Source organism: Mesocricetus auratus, unplaced genomic scaffold (genome assembly GCF_017639785.1).
Source record: "Mesocricetus auratus isolate SY011 unplaced genomic scaffold, BCM_Maur_2.0 Super-Scaffold_15014, whole genome shotgun sequence".
In the NCBI taxonomy this organism is placed as follows: Eukaryota; Metazoa; Chordata; class Mammalia; order Rodentia; family Cricetidae; genus Mesocricetus; species Mesocricetus auratus.
Genome location: NW_024429186.1, coordinates 26,269,617 through 26,285,781, shown reverse-complemented (window position 1 = coordinate 26,285,781; position 16,165 = coordinate 26,269,617).

Here is a 16,165-nt window from a genome sequence, read left to right as displayed (position 1 = left end):
GGCAATGAATGGACCCTTTCGATCCCAGAGACTTCTCTAGAACTACAAGCAAGCTACAAACACCATTAATGTGTTACCTGTGCATTTGAACTCTTCTTACTATATTTGCTTTTCAAATCCTTGTGTTTTCAGATTGCTGTTTCCTGAGTTACACACTGAGAAGATTAGTATTCTTAGGGAAGGAGAATCTTCCTTAGTTTCTCTATTCTGTCTTCAAATATGTTTGATTTGCTTTTCTTCTCAGTCCTAAGGGGGTCTCATCTTCCTTGCTTACCCCTTGCTACAAAATCTTTAATTTTTGGCCCATTTTAGGATTTATTTAATTCTCTATTTTATTTTGCACTAAAGCATGAAAACCAAAACAAAATACTTTCTCTGTGGTTTCTGTGATGGTCTCTTAATTTTCTGGCTGTTGAATTTAACTCTTGATTTTAGGAAGGCCAGGCATATTTCTCAGGCACCTAAATATTTGTCCTAGTTTTCAGATCTCTGCTTCTGTCATATTCAGACACACAGACCTGTAAACACAGAGTTTTGAGTGCTGGTGTGTTTATGTTTTGCAGTAGGTAGGTCAGTGTATAGATATTCTAGTCCTAATGACTGGTCCTAATCCTAGCACAAGCATGTAGCACCCTGGACACTGTCAGTTTAATATCTGTTCTCAATTTTCTTATCTATAAATCTGTGAAAATACTACTATTTATTTTATTATTAAATATGACATTTTGGCATGCTTAAAACAGTATCTGACACAGTTACATATGGAAAAAGAATGTTATGCCACATTTCAGTGATTCTTAGACTGTAGAGAATTGTCTTGAGCTGTGCTTTCCTTGGTCATTCTTATACTGACTGAAAGGGACTGTAACACAGACTGTCTTCTTACTGATTTATATTTGTTAGCTGTACCCTGGATTCCCTTGGCAGAAGTCTGGGTTATTCTAGGTTATAAATAGAAATGTGAATTTTTATGAGAAGCAGGCAGCATTAGCTTACGATTAATCAAAAATTCATGACTACAAATCTCTTACAAATTCTACAATGCCTTCCCTCTTTCTAGTATTACTAACATTCTGCACTCATTCCTTTCTCCAAATAAGGTAGTCAAGGCCAATGCACTTGTGAGTGGATAATCATTTCCATGTGACCCTAAGAGGGGAGAACAGTGCTATCTGAGGTTCTCTGAAGACTGTCACACACCAATGGACAGTTAAATAAACATACTTCACAGAGAACCTCTCTTGAAACATGAAAATGAAAACAAAGTATCTGGCACATAGTAGGCAATCAGAAAAGCCAATTCTTTTTCTCAATATACCTGGCTACCAGATGCAGTTTCTCCTCTCCCCAAGTTTCTTTCAGCCTTTCTTTTCCTTGGTTAGGAAAACACGAGGATGATTGTAAAGGATCCTCTTACACACTGTATGATGATTAACTTCTACAGAGGAGTGGAGAAGCTCTGCTGTTGAAAAAAGGGTGAGATTGCTGCCACCTCCCCTTCCAACTTGGGAGGAGCTTGGAAACTATACAAGTCAAGGTGAGGACTATTACCTAGAAATGATAGTGTGAGTTGGGTGGTGGCAGCACACACCTTTAATCCTAACACTCTGGAGGCAGTGGCAGATGGATTTCTGTGAGTTCGAGGCCAACCTGGTTTACAAAGGAAGTTCCAGGACAGCTAGGTCTATTCCACAGAGAAACCCTGTCTTGAAAAAATCAAACCCACCAAACCAAACCAAACCAAACCAAACCAAACCAAACCAAACTAACCAAACCAACCAACCAACCAACCAAAACAAAATCACCCACCCAACCAACCAAACAAAGAGTGTGGACATATGTACATGTTTCCAGTTATGAATCTGTGTTTTCAGGTTTGGGGAACCATTTTGGCAAGACAAACTAGGGCTAACAGACAGGAATTAATCCAAAATAATAGGTTGTAAAATAATTTGATCCAAACAGTGGAATCAAAGTAACTACTCTGCTTTGCATTCTGGGTATGCTGGAGGTAGCCACCTTCAAATTTCCTATCTTAAAAGATATAAAATCAAATTAAAATAACGAGTTTTATTTTGCACTCTGCCACCCATGGTGATTTCTTCAGATAAACCAGCAACAAAGATATACTTGAGCCTCACAGAATTGAAATAACTTAGGATAAGAATAGAAAAAAAATCTTATACACCCAAGTTCAGTGCTGTTGTGCATGCCCAGAAAGGGCCTTCATGATCGACAGATTCCTTAATTTACAAATGGACATACATTTCTGTATGTTATATACACAGGTATTTGTATGTATGTTACATGTGTTTGTGTGTGTTACATATGTTATATGAGTGCATGCTCACATTGTGTATAGAGGCTGGAGAGGTCTATGTTGGATCTCTTTCTCAGATGTTTTCATCTTATTTTAGAGACATGGTCTGTTACTGAACCCACTAAGTTTTGAGCTCAGCCAGCTGTCCAGTGAGCTCATGTGACCTCGCTGTCTCTGACCTCCACTGTTGGGGTGATAATTGTATACTTCCATACCTGGGTTTTTCATGGGAATCCAAGCTCAGGGCCTCAACCTTTGCAGAAAACTTTTATTGCCTGGACTGGGACATCTCCCCAGACTGTACATACTCAGTCTTAATTATAGATATGATAAAGTAAGAAGTCCTCAATAACAAATATACACAGCGTGAGTAAACCTTTGCTTCTGCCACTAGGTTGTTGAAGATCATTAGATGTATACTGACAGTGCCCTGAAGTCAGGCAGAAGCAGATATTTTTCTTCATTTTGTTCTTTTCTTGGAACAAAACTCAGCTATTCCAAATAGAAGAATAGAAAAGTTGACTCTGGGAAGGATACAAATAGGTAGGGAGTCTCCTGTCCAATGGAAAAAATGGGGATCTTGGAAGTCTCTGTCAGCCCAGATTCACAGGCAGCAACTGTAGCCACAGTGAGGGCTTTGGTTGGCCTGCCATGCAATCCTTACCAGCTTCCCTGCGATGAAGAAAAACAATGCATTCTTCTTCAATCGCTCAGGTTGTCTTCACTTCTTACCAGTAGGAGTTTCTGACAACTGTGTTCTTGCCAAATTTAGGGATTTAAAGAGAAACAAAATATAACACATTTCTGACTGGGGCAGGAAGAAGCTAGTCTGCCCCATTAGTGAATGGAAAACAGTGTCCCCTTTGGGCTAGATCAAGAGGTCAAAGTAACTGAAAGGCCTTCTTTATTAACTAAATACCCATTACATGGGTCAAGTCCAAGGCCAGCCTGATGGGTAGGTAACTCCCCATATGGTTTCATTTCAGGATTGAAATACCACTCCCTTGATCCCCCAAATGCCAAATATGGCTCCTATGTGCCCACTGATGCCTGAAATGTGTTTTATAGGAAAAAATGTCTTTCATGGAGCAGTCAGTAATAGGTTCATGATGAAAGCATCTTAGGTGTGACTGAAGAACACACCGAGGTGCGAATGATTGGCCTGGACTCTCTGGAGAGGAAGCTGAAAGTCTGGGGAAAGAAAGAGGCTCTGTCTCAGATGGAGAGAGAGAGAGAGAGAGAGAGAGAGAGAGAGAGAGAGAGAGACAGAGACAGAGACAGAGACAGAGACAGAGACAGAGAGACAGAGAGACAGAGAGACAGAGAGACAGAGAGAGATAGAGAGACACAGAGAGATAGAGAGACACAGAAATAGAGACAGAGAGAAAGAGAGAGAGGAGAGAGAGAGAGACAGGGAGAAAGAGAAAGGGCTGACGGGATGATGGAGGACCAGGGGAGTCACTCTTGTTCATTTTTCTTTTCAAAGTGAGATACCAGGCACTTATCCATAGTATCTGGCACATGGCAAACTTCTCAGTAACTATTTATTGTTTGCATCTTGATAGGTATGGATCATGTCATTTTGGAGATGAATGTATAGAATCCATACTTTAATGTGGTGGTGACTCAAGTATAAAATCTAGTTTTGAAAATTATTTGTGTTTTATATTTATGTTTTTGGCATTATTCCTCAATCCTGCGCTTAAGAGGTTATACGAAGAAGACAGTGATTACAATTATAAATGTAGTGATGCCAACTTTTGATATTTAACCACATACTCTGTCACATTTGTATTTCTTATCATTGCTAATTTTTGCAAATGGAGGATTATTTTAATGTCACGTGTCTCTATTTATATAGAATCGCTGCTATAATCTCCAAATGGCTCTTCTCTAGGCATACCACCTCTGTGCAGGCTTCCCTGAGTGACTCCTGCTATTCAATACACTGAATTCCATAGCTACTCAATACACATTCCATTCCATTTGACGTTCATATATGTTTTATCTTATAAATGAAAATTACTGTATTTTCCTCTTATCAACATAAAATTGGCAATTCACCACTTAATATGCTTATGGATGTTTTTATTTCCCACCTAGACAGACAACTTATTTTTGGGTCCATATGCTACAGATACTCTGAGAAGCTCATTGGGGACCCTATTACTCTGTTATTCATGGCCCTGTGTCATCCCTTCTTCCTAATTGCATCATGGGTAGACTTGGTCACTTGTATTTAATGAGCAAAATTATTTAGGTAACCAAATTTCACGATTTCTGTCTATCTTGAACTCTCAAGTTCATGTGCTTCTGACCGGCATTGATGGATGCTACTGGCCATGTTTTTAGATGAACTATGGTGAAAGACAGAAGGAAACTATTGTCAGTATGTAGGAAGAAACTGAGGTAAGAACCAACTTTGAGGAACTGGCTCTTATCAGTACTTAGCTGAGTGAGTGAATTTACAAACAGATCCCTTAGCAGTTGGGTCTTCAAAAGAGAAAGTGTCCTTAGATGACAACTTGACTTCAGTTTCATGAGAGACCTTGAGGCAGAATCCTCTAGAGTATTTGAGCTTTGTTAAGAGAAGCTTTTTCTTTTGCTAGCCGCTTTGGTTTATTCCCCGCCAGTCGCCTGGGCTCTGCCGCGCCAGCCTGGTTCCAGAGCCGCATTAGTCCCAAATAAACACACAGGAGGCTATATTAATTATGAAGCTGTTGGCCTTGCTTGTCCCTTACTGGCTAGCTCTGCCTTAAGTAATTACCCCATAATTGTTAATCTAAGTATGTTTCTTACCGGAGAATAGTTCCCAGCGTCCTACCCCCATGGCGTCACATGTTGACTCTCTTGTGTTTCCCCTTCCCAGAATCCTCCTTGACTCCTAGTCCCTCCTATCTAGGTTTTCTATTGGCCAGACAGTACTTTATTGACAAATGCACAGGCAAATAACAGGACTTCCCCAACATCTCCTCTTTTCTGTTTAAACAAAAGAAAGGTCTTAATTTTAACATAGTCAAATTGTATATGACAGAACAGTTATCAAGTAAGAACATAGTTACAATATTTTAGCAAGATTTAAAGAAAATATCATCCATCCCATCCTTGTGAGTCCAAAGTCCTATATGTTGCTTATGTTTTATCATAACTAAGGAAAACTATAGTTATAACTATCTGTCTTCAACTCCATCAAAGACCACAGAAGGATAATATATAAATACTAGGATTGACAGAGACATCTTACTGCCTGGACAGTCACCTGAAGTTCCTCTGTAACGTTGGGGCATCCATCTTCAGCCCATAGGCCACAATGTGTCCAGAAGATTTCTCAGCAAAGCAGGAAATTTCAAACTGTCCATGTGCGTTGGCAGTCTGTCAGTCATTTTTCTTTGTCCTGCAGAAAGTCTCGTAGACTCTTCATCAAGCAGGAACCCTGTAAGACTGAGTTCAGTAGTCACTTTCCTGTGGGTCCTGCATGTCCAGATGATACAACAACAGTCAAACAATCTAGGCAAGAGCAGTTTCTTGCCCAAATGGCTAATCTTGCCATGTTGAAAGCAAACTTTATAACGAGTTTCTTCGATGCCCATCTTCCTCTCAGACGTAATTGGTGCTGCCAGGAGCAGACATTTCTCAAGACAAACCCTAAACCATTTTAAATGCCATGTTCTGAAGGTCTTTGAGAGGTTTGAAGACTGTCCATCTCAAATATATTTCTGTATATCTAGAAACCTAACTTATGTAACTAGAAATTCTATTATAAGTAACTATCTATAGTCTGTATTCAATTATGCATTACGTTGTAAAAGATCAGTATAAGCACAATACTTAATCAAGAGGAGAAATATAAGCATCATAAAATTGACCTTGAATTTGTATCAATAAATGAAAAACAATACCCATACCATAATTCCCTTTTTTACCATTAACAAGAGATCGGCTGTGATCATTAGCCAATTATAAACAACCCCATTTAAATGAAAACAAAGATTTATAAACAAGATGGGAATTGGGACGTCGCTCATTCCAAACTGCTTCCTGCTGGAAGGGGGGCGCTGTTTATACCATGGGGATCATGACAAAACTCAGAAACCTGTGTAAGTCCATATTTTCGGGGTCTGTAAGACTGCATCATCTTCGCTGTTTCGATTGTTGGAACACCTGGTCCACTGCTTCCGGGGGTCTTGGTTCGTCAAACCACAAAAGCCTGGAAGGAATCCTTAGCTTTTCATTTTCTGTAGAAACATAAATAAAAACTCCTTTTCCGAGTAACATATCCTTATGCTTAAATTTTGAAGTCAAGGTATTTTCAAAAGATATAAGTTGTATTAATTTAGCAGCATTTATAAGCAAGTGTACTTTAGTAGCAGTTTCTTCCTGAGCAAGCAAAAAAATGAAAAACACAATAGCGTACAGTATCCAGACTCTCTGTGTATTTTCCATCTTTACGTGGCTTATTTATTTATCTATTATTACTTTATTTCTTTCACTTTTATTTATTTTTCTCTGAGACAGGGTTTCTCTTTGGAAACCTGCCTGCCTCTGCCTCTGGAGCAATCCTACCGGCGTGCGCCACCACAACGCCGGCTTTTGTATTTATTTACCACTTTGTCGTTTCAGTTTCTCTCTCAATCTCACATATATTTTTTTAAACACACTGTAAACCTTTAGAAGTTTTTCTTTATCCAAGTCTGACTTTACTGTAAATCTTTATGTTTTTCTGGCCAAGTGTCTTATCTGTAAAACCGCGGCTGTTTTAAACTGCCGTTTCAAGATGGCGGGCGTAAGCGTGATTCCAGCTTACCGCCTCAGTCCATGCTGACCTCCAGCAAAAGCTGCCACTTCCAGCTGTACGTACACCCCTTTAAATCGTTAGCAGAGTCTCTTAAAACAACCTTGTTTTTTTTTTTTTTTATTTTTTTTTTTTATGCCGAGTCAGGAAGACTCCTGTAAGCGAGCCGTGTGAATCTCGGCTTGTGGCTAGCAAAACACCTGAGAAAAATGCTGCTACCAAAATCTGTGCTTCTCTCTGTTCTTCTGTTTCTAAAATTCCTTTAAAGCTTTTGTCATTCTGCATGGAAATTCATGATCCCACTCCTGACACCATTTTGTTAAGAGAAGCTTTTTCTTTTGCTAGCCGCTTTGGTTTATTCCCCCCGCCAGTCGCCTGGGCTCTGCCGCGCCAGCCTGGTTCCAGATCCGCATTAGTCCCAAATAAACACACAGGAGGCTATATTAATTATGAAGCTGTTGGCCTTGCTTGTCCCTTACTGGCTAGCTCTGCCTTAAGTAATTACCCCATAATTGTTAATCTAAGTATGTTTCTTACCGGAGAATAGTTCCCGGCGTCCTACCCCCATGGCGTCACATGTTGACTCTCTTGTGTTTCCCCTTCCCAGAATCCTCCTTGACTCCTAGTCCCTCCTATCTAGGTTTTCTATTGGCCAGACAGTACTTTATTGACAAATGCACAGGCAAATAACAGGACTTCCCCAACAGAGCTTGGTTTCTGAAGTACAGAAACTATGAGATTAAGTGTCTATTGTTTATGCTGTTGAAGTGTGAAGTACCTTTTGTTTGTAGTAATAGATGATTCATATAATGCATATCTTAACACCTACACACTAACATACTTAGAGCAAACAAGCATTGCATGTAAAAGAGACGGTGATGTTTATTACCAGGGAAACATACATTGTCTTCCCTTTCATGTGGGAGAGGGCAAGAGGTAGAACTTAGTATTTGGTCTCAAAATTTTGTGCTTATGTTGTCTGAATCCAGAGGGTCAAATGAATATAAGAGGCATTTTAGGAATGGCAATGCCAAATGAATATGATCATTCCAGGGTCTCAGGACTACAGAAGTGGAGCTTTAGTGTTAATATGAAAAGGCCAAAAGCAAGGAAAAATGAACTAGGAAAATGGAAGGTGACATTCCCTTTCTTTCTTCCTTCCTTCCTTCCTTTCTTCCTTCCTTCCTTCTTTCCTTCCTTCCTTCCTTCTTCCTTCCTCCCTCCCTCTCTTTCTCTCAGTCTTTCTCTCTCTTTTCAGAGCAAACCATTTTATTTATGCATACTAATAACAATGCTGTCTGTTATATATAGCATACTAATATGTATTTAAATTTTTTAAAATTTTCTCATATAATACATTCTGACTATAGTTTCCCCTCAATCCTCTCATTCCAGTAACCCCACCACCCACCCAAATTAACTCCTCCTGTTTCCCTTCAGAAAAGAGTAGGCTTCTCAGGGATATCAAATGAAGATGGCATAACAAACTCACCATGACATGGTACAAACTCTCATATCAGGGCTGGGTAAGTCAAACCCACTAGGAGGAAAAATGCTCCCAAGGGTAAGCAAAAGAGTCAGACTTCTCCCCACTCCCACTGTTAGGAGTCCCACAAGAACACCAAGCTGACAATCATAACATAATTTGCAGAGGACCTGGTGTGGAACCATACAGGCTCCATGACTGCTGCTTTAGTCTCTGTGGGCCCCCTTATATCTGCTTAGTTAATTCTGTGGGCAGTGTCCTCCTGGTGTCCTTAACCCCTCTGGCTCGTACAATTTAGAGGGAATATGGGAAGGGATGACTGGAGTTGGAGGGCATTTGGGGGGTGATGTGGAAACCTAGTACAGTAGAAACTCCCAGGATTCTATGAGGGTGACTCCAGTGAGGACTCCTAGTAATGGAGGATACAGAGCCTGAATCAGTCATCTTCTGTAACCATGTAACTTCCAGTGGAGGGACTGGGACACCAGCCCAGCCACAAAACCTTTGACCAATAATCTATCCCACCTGCAAGACATTTCATTTCTAAAGGTAGTGCCTTGAGTTTGTGGAAATGCTTGATGAAGATGAGATCCAGCATGAGTTCCTGTAGAGGTGTATGCCTATGGCCCCGGGATATGAGTCATATGAGTTTGCTGGGTCTTGGTGAACTGCAGAGAACAAGCCTGTTTAAGAGGAGAGTAGTGTGTGCAATTGTACCCTCTAGAAATCTCCCTTTTTAGGGACCCCATTCCTCCACACCTGCTCATCAAGGGCTCACTGAAGTATCCCTCACTAAGTGCTATCGTAAGACACAAGACAATTGCCTCAAGGTTTTTGCTCATCCCTGTAGTGATTGCTAAGACAGATAGATGAGAGAATGCTGAGATTATGTGTCTGTGTCTTAGTGTGGGGCAGTCTGAGGCTACTTCAGAGATCCTCATAAGATTGGCAATCTAGAGAAAAGTACATTCAGGGCATATTTTCTCTGAAACACATTTTCCCTTCACTTTCTCATACTGAATCATCTATGAGCAGATTCTAGTCGACCTTTGGTCTGCCACTCTCCATCTCAATTCCTGAAAACAATCTCAGACAAGGGGTTAGAAACCATTCAGTTTTGCTGATTTCTGTCATGTACAGAGACCCTGTCAGATCTTGATTTTTGAAGAGATGAAACTGTATAAGTGAAACACACTGATTTGTGTATATTGACAAGAAATTCGAATGTAAGGGATGACATCTGAATGAAACAGGGAAATTATATGGGCTGGATACAGTGAATGGCCATGAGTTTGAGTTTTCAAATCACTACATGTGAAGCTGATTTTTTTGGATAACATGGTAACTTTATTTCCTCTTACCTCATTTTTCATTCTTTTTTCCTCAATATACTTTTTATTTAAATTAGAAACATGCTTGCTTCACATGTCGATCCCAGCTCCCTCTTCCACACCTCCTCCCTTACCCCTCCCTAGCACCCCCAACTCCCCACCCAATACCCACACCATTACACAGGGAGGGTGACACCTTCCATGGGGGAATCTCCAAAGTCTGTCACTTCATCTGGGGCAGGGCCCTCCCTCTTGTGTCCAGGCTGAGAGAGGTTCCCTCTGTGTGGAATGGGCTCCCAGACTTCATTCATATGTCATAGTAAACACTGATCTACTACCCAAGGCTCCAGAGATTGCCAAGGCCTCATTCAGGGGATTCTGGATCAGTCCCATGTTGGCCTCTCAGCCATCAGTCTGGGGTTCAAGAGCTCCTCCTTGTCAGGTCCACTGTCTCTGTGGGTTCTACCAGCACAGTCTTGACCCCTTGGCTCATCACTCCTCCCTCTCTGTCACTGGGTTCCAGGAGTTCAGTTCAGTGTTTAGCTGTGGGTGTCTGCCTCTGCTTCCATCAGCCACTGGATGAAGGTTTGGCAATGGGATTGCAGGGTAGCACTCCCCTGATCTATGTCTGGAATCCGTATGTGAGTAGTACATATCATGTTTGTCTTTTTGTGACTGGGTTACCTCACTCAGGATGATTTATTCTAGTACTGTCCATTTGCCTGCAAATTTCAAAATTCCATTGTTTTTTCCCTCTGAGTAGTACCCCATTGTGTAAATGTACCACATTTTCTCTATCTACTCTTCAGTTGTGGGGCATCTAGGTTGTTTCCAGGATCTGGCTATTACAAATAATGCTGCTATGAACATAGTGGAACAGACTTCCTTGTTGTATGAATGTGCATCTTTTGGGTATATACCTAAGAGTGGGATTACTGGATATTGTGGTAGATTGATTCCCATTTTCCTGAGGAATCTCTATATCGATCTCCAAAGTGGTTGTACAAATTTGCACTCCCACCAGCAATGGAGGAATGTTCTCCTTTAGCCACATCCTTTCTAGCATAAGCTGTCATTGATGTTTTTGATTTTAGCCATTCTGACAGGAGTAAGATGATATCTCAGAGTTATTTTGATTTGCATTTCCCTAATGGCTAAGGATGTTGAACACTTTAAGTGTCTCTCAGCCATTTTAGACTCCTCTATTGAGAATTCTCTATTTAGTTCAGTCCCCCACTTTTTAATTGGATCCTTTTGTGTTTTGGAGACTTGCCTCTTGAGTTCTTTGTAAATTTTGGAGCTCAGCCCTCTGTCAGATGTGGGGTTAGTGAATATCTTTTCCCATTCTGTGGACTGCCTTTTTGTCTTGTTGGCTGTGTCTTTTGCCTTACCAAATCTTCTCAGTTTCAGGAGGTCCCATTTATTAATTGTCAATCTCAGTGTCTGTGCCACTGGTGTTATGTTCAGGAAGTGGTCTCCTGTACCAGTTCGTTCAAGGGTGCCTCCCACTTTTTCTTCTAAGAGGTTCTGTGTGGCTTGATTTATGTTGAGGTCTTTGATCCATTTGAACTTAAGTTTTGTGCATGGCAATAGACATGGATCTATTACAAATTTCAATCCATGTTGATACTTTTTTACCATTTGCCCTTAGTATCACATTTAAGTAATACTTATATTTCTTCTAGTCAAACCTCAAAAGCAGACGTCTAGATTTTAATGAGTATTACAGATAGAGCAGATTTCTCTCTCCCATTAGTTCTTTGGAATTCTTCCTAACATGGTCAGAAAATTTAGATGTCCCCACTTTGCACCTGCCATTCCTGCATAATAAGTAATCTCTACATCCACATTCATTTCCCTAAATGTTCTAGTTTGCTCTCTTTGATGGAGGAGTCAAAGCTACTTACCTGTCTGGGTGTCGTCTCCCACCCCCTTCCCCATGAATGAAGCCTTTAGACAATCAAGATGGGATGCATTACCTTCTAAAGAATGAAATTCATTAGGAGTAGCATTTTATTTTTCTCCTGCAAGTTGATCTCATCTCCTGTGGCCCAGTGTAGTAATCTGACCCATTACTTCTTTTCAGGGGAATAGTCTTCACACCAACTTCACAGTTTAAACCAATTTGATTTTACTACTAATTTGCCTTATTTGAACTTGGATCTGCTGAGGTAGTTAAAGCTGCTTCCAAACACTTGCTGCCTCATTAGCTGATAACTGTGGTCTAATGGTTTTCAGACCAAACGAGGGCTTCCAGGGTGTTGGGCACTGGTTGAAAGTACTCTTTGCAAACCCAAGGAAAGGGAGCCAAGATTGCATTTAATTCCATCCTTTGTTAGCTTTGGGATCTTTAGCACTTATTTAAATGAAGCTGTAATTATTTTCAGTGGTGCTTATTGATGGGAAGTCTCTGGGCAAACAGACTGAAGCCATCTCACAGCCTGTCAAATAATTGAGTAAGTGCCTAGCAAGGGAGGCCTTTTCTCTACAATAATTCCATGGAATTGTTTAAGGTTTTGATGAATTTTTGAGAATACATGATGTAAACCTGTGTGTGTGATTCTGTGCATGTGTATGCACATGTATATAATGCCCTCCCGTATCTGTATATACCACATGTGTATGTATATATGTGTGCATCTATAAATACAAATATAAATATACTAAAATGTGACTCCTTTCCTAATTTCTATTGTATAGATTATAAATTTTGGTGAGGATAACGTCCACTCAGTCATCTCAATAACAGTCATGGGTCTCAGTACTAAGGTTTGAATCTGGCACGTTCTCCACAACTTCATGTTTTGAGCTCTTGTTCCCAGCTGGTGGTCTAACTGGTGAAAAAGGCCACTGGGGGCAGGCTTTGAAGGTTGTAGCTGTCCTGTGGTTCTGGCTTCTCTCTCTGCATCTTGGTGGAGATGTGAATGACCTCGGCCTGCTATCCCTGTCACCATGGATGGGTCTGCTCCACCACACCTTCCTTGCCATGATAGATGGAAACTTCTGAAGCCGTGAGCCAAATCAGATCTTTCCTTGCTTACATTGTTCTGTCAGGTATTTTTGACACTGTGACTCAAAAGGAACTAAGACACTAAGCAAATTGGGGCTCTTTTAGGCACAAAAAGAACCAAGGTACATGTTGATGTTATTATAGGTTCTCTAAAGAGACTCAGAATTCGGCCAATTGCTTTTACTCACTGTCTAACCCTGATTCTGACTCTATTCTTTGTTTTTAGGAACTCATTACCCCACCTCTGACTTCCCCAGGAAAGACAGATGGACTACTTTCCAACCTTAGAGGACAAACCTATTTTGTTGAATGTAGGCAGCACAGCCTGGTCCTCCTCGGGCCATACCTTGAGGCATAAGCTTAAGAGCACCTTCTAAGTAACACACACACAAAAGAAATTTTGTGATATGGGGAGGGGTTTTCTCTGATGAGCTCATGAATGGTGATGAGACTGATTCCAGTTTTGTTACTATGAAGTGGTGTTTAAGGCACCTATCACTGGAGCTACAACAGCCACCTTGAAAGCACGAGGCTAAAAGCCTAGGGATCTTTATGTTAAGGACAGTCTTGCAGAAGGATAAAGTTCTTCCACACTTGCCTCACATCTGGACACTCTACCTGGAAACTTCTCACTTTGTGGGAAAATTCAATGACTTCATTGTTTGGTAGTTTCCTTCTTGTAGCTGGAGTCATTAATTGTCTATATCCAAAGAAGCAGTAGAGACCAGTCATCCTACTTCCTGATGGTATTCACTTTTTGTATTCAGCATAGTTTTAATCTGGCCTACAGGAGCTTTCTGTAATATCATTGGTTCAATTGTTTGTATTAGTTACTTGCCATGGAGACAAAATATCTCTAAAGATGCAACTTAAGGGAAGAAAGCCTTATTTTGGCTCATGGTTTTAAAGGGTGGGAAGACAGAGAGGGCATGGTGGAATTGATGGTGGCATGAACACATACAGGGAAATACTCTTCATATCTTGGTTGGTCAAGAAGCAGAAAGATCATTCCAAGAGCATCCAGGGATAATACATACCCAAGGATCTGTCTCCCTTGACCCATTTCTCCATGTACACCCCGCCACCTAAAGGTTCCACAGCCTCTCAGAATAGCACCCCCAGCTGACGACTCCATGTCCATATACACGAATCTGCAGAGGTATTTTACATCTTTTATACTGTCATCAAGTTTCTTTGCTTGTACTTAAGGAAAGGCAGTACCACAGACTTCTATTTGATGTATGGGAGGGTTTATTTTGCTAAGTATTGTTCCAAAGGATGGCATGAAGAGTTTTACCTTTTATGAATTTTCCCTTCAACATTTCTCATGATTGCTCATGCAGTTGGTAGCTATTTATTGAGTTCCTATTTAGGAAGGGAAAACAGAAATGTCTTTGTCTTCTTTAGTAATAGCATACAATTTTTTTATTTACCTTTAAAAATAGAATGCCAGGGACACACTGTTGAGCTGTAAGAGATCAATAGAGAATCTTTTAGAAGGAATGAATGAATGTGTGTTTTAAAAATGATGATGATGATTGTAGCACCAACTTCATTTGTATTTTTTTATTCTGATAGTATAAAGGTTTAAAATGGTGAAATATTGGGTGGAGCTTTTTCTTATCAAGACATCTTTGGTGTCTTGTCTGGAACTGTATGTTTTAACCTTTCTTGATTCCTAATTGACACATATACATGCAAGAGTGCCTCTACACACACACACACACACACACACACACACACACACTTATTTATAAGTGCTTGCCCATATACTCCCATACCCACTTCAAGGACTCCTAGTAATGGCAGATAGGGAGTCTGAATTGGTCATCTTTTGTATCCAGGCAAAGTTTCCAGTGGTGGGACTGGGTTGCATTTAGCTGAGTTGTTGCCTGAGGGGTTCACATGGAGATTCCTTAACAACCCAGGCTGATGCTAGGACCGAAACTGTCTGAAAGCTGACAGTGGGACCCCATTGTGGAGGGCAACATTCACACAGATCATTGAATGTGGAGAGGCCAAGCTGGTGTTTTCATGGAGACTTTACTCCTATGTTCTAGTCTCTTTGGCATGGAGAAGGACTCTGAAGGTTATACAAGGACAAACCTGGACCCCAGCTCAGCCACAAAATCTTTGACCTGAAATCTTTTGCCTGAAAGATGTGTTGGGGCAATGATGGCACAGAACTTGTGGGAGTGGCCAACCAATATCTGGTTTAGCCTGAGGCTCATGCTATGAGAGAGAGCCCATGCTCTACATTGCCTGGATGGAGTGAATAGCCCAAAGACCCTAGGTAGAAACAAACATGACTGAAAAATAATGAATCAGTGAAATGATTCCTAATGATAGTCTGCAATACTCACAGATTGGTGCCTTTTCCAGTTTTCATCATAGAGACTTTACAGCAGCAGTTGTGAGTGGGTATAGACACCCACAGCCAGACATTGTGCAGAGAGAGTCTAAATTGGAGGTCTCCATTGGGTCCTTCCTGTCAGAACTCAGGGAATCCCTTGGAAGAGGGGAGGAAAGATTGTGGGAGTCAGAGGGGTAGAGGACACCAGGAGAACATGGCCAACTGAAGCAACTAAGCAGGCCTCATATGGGCTCACAGAGACTGAAGTGATAAGCATAGGGCCTACATGGGACTGTACAAGGTCATCTGCATGTATGTTATGGCTGTTAGCTCGGTGGTTTAATGGTATCCCTAACGGTGGGAATGGGCATGTCTCAGATTCTTTTGTCTCATCTTGGGACTCCTTTCTCCTATTGAGTTGCCTTGCCTAGACTTAATATGAGAACTGTTGCTTTGTCTTATTGTATCTTGTTTTGTCATGTTTGGTTTTGTCTCTTGGAGGCCTGCTCTTTTCTGAAGGGAAATGGAGGAAGAGTGGAACTGGGGGGGGAAAGGAGGTGGGGGGGATTTGGAAGGAGTTGAGGGAGGGATAAACATGCTGGGATATGTTATATGATAGAATAATCTATTTTCAATTAAAAAAGACAGAGGGAAGAAAAATAGTCTCAAATAATATAGTTCATGCATATCAAAGTAGGTTGGTAGAACTTTTCCAAGTGTCTCCTAAAATTTATGCTTGAGTTAAACCTCCCTCCAGTTCTAGCACTGTGGTATTTTCATTTGGGATGAAAGAGGAAAGGAGTTGTGCCTCAAGAGGCTTCTCTGTGTTCCCCTGTGGATAAGAACATTAAATTTGAAAGATACTGCTGAAAA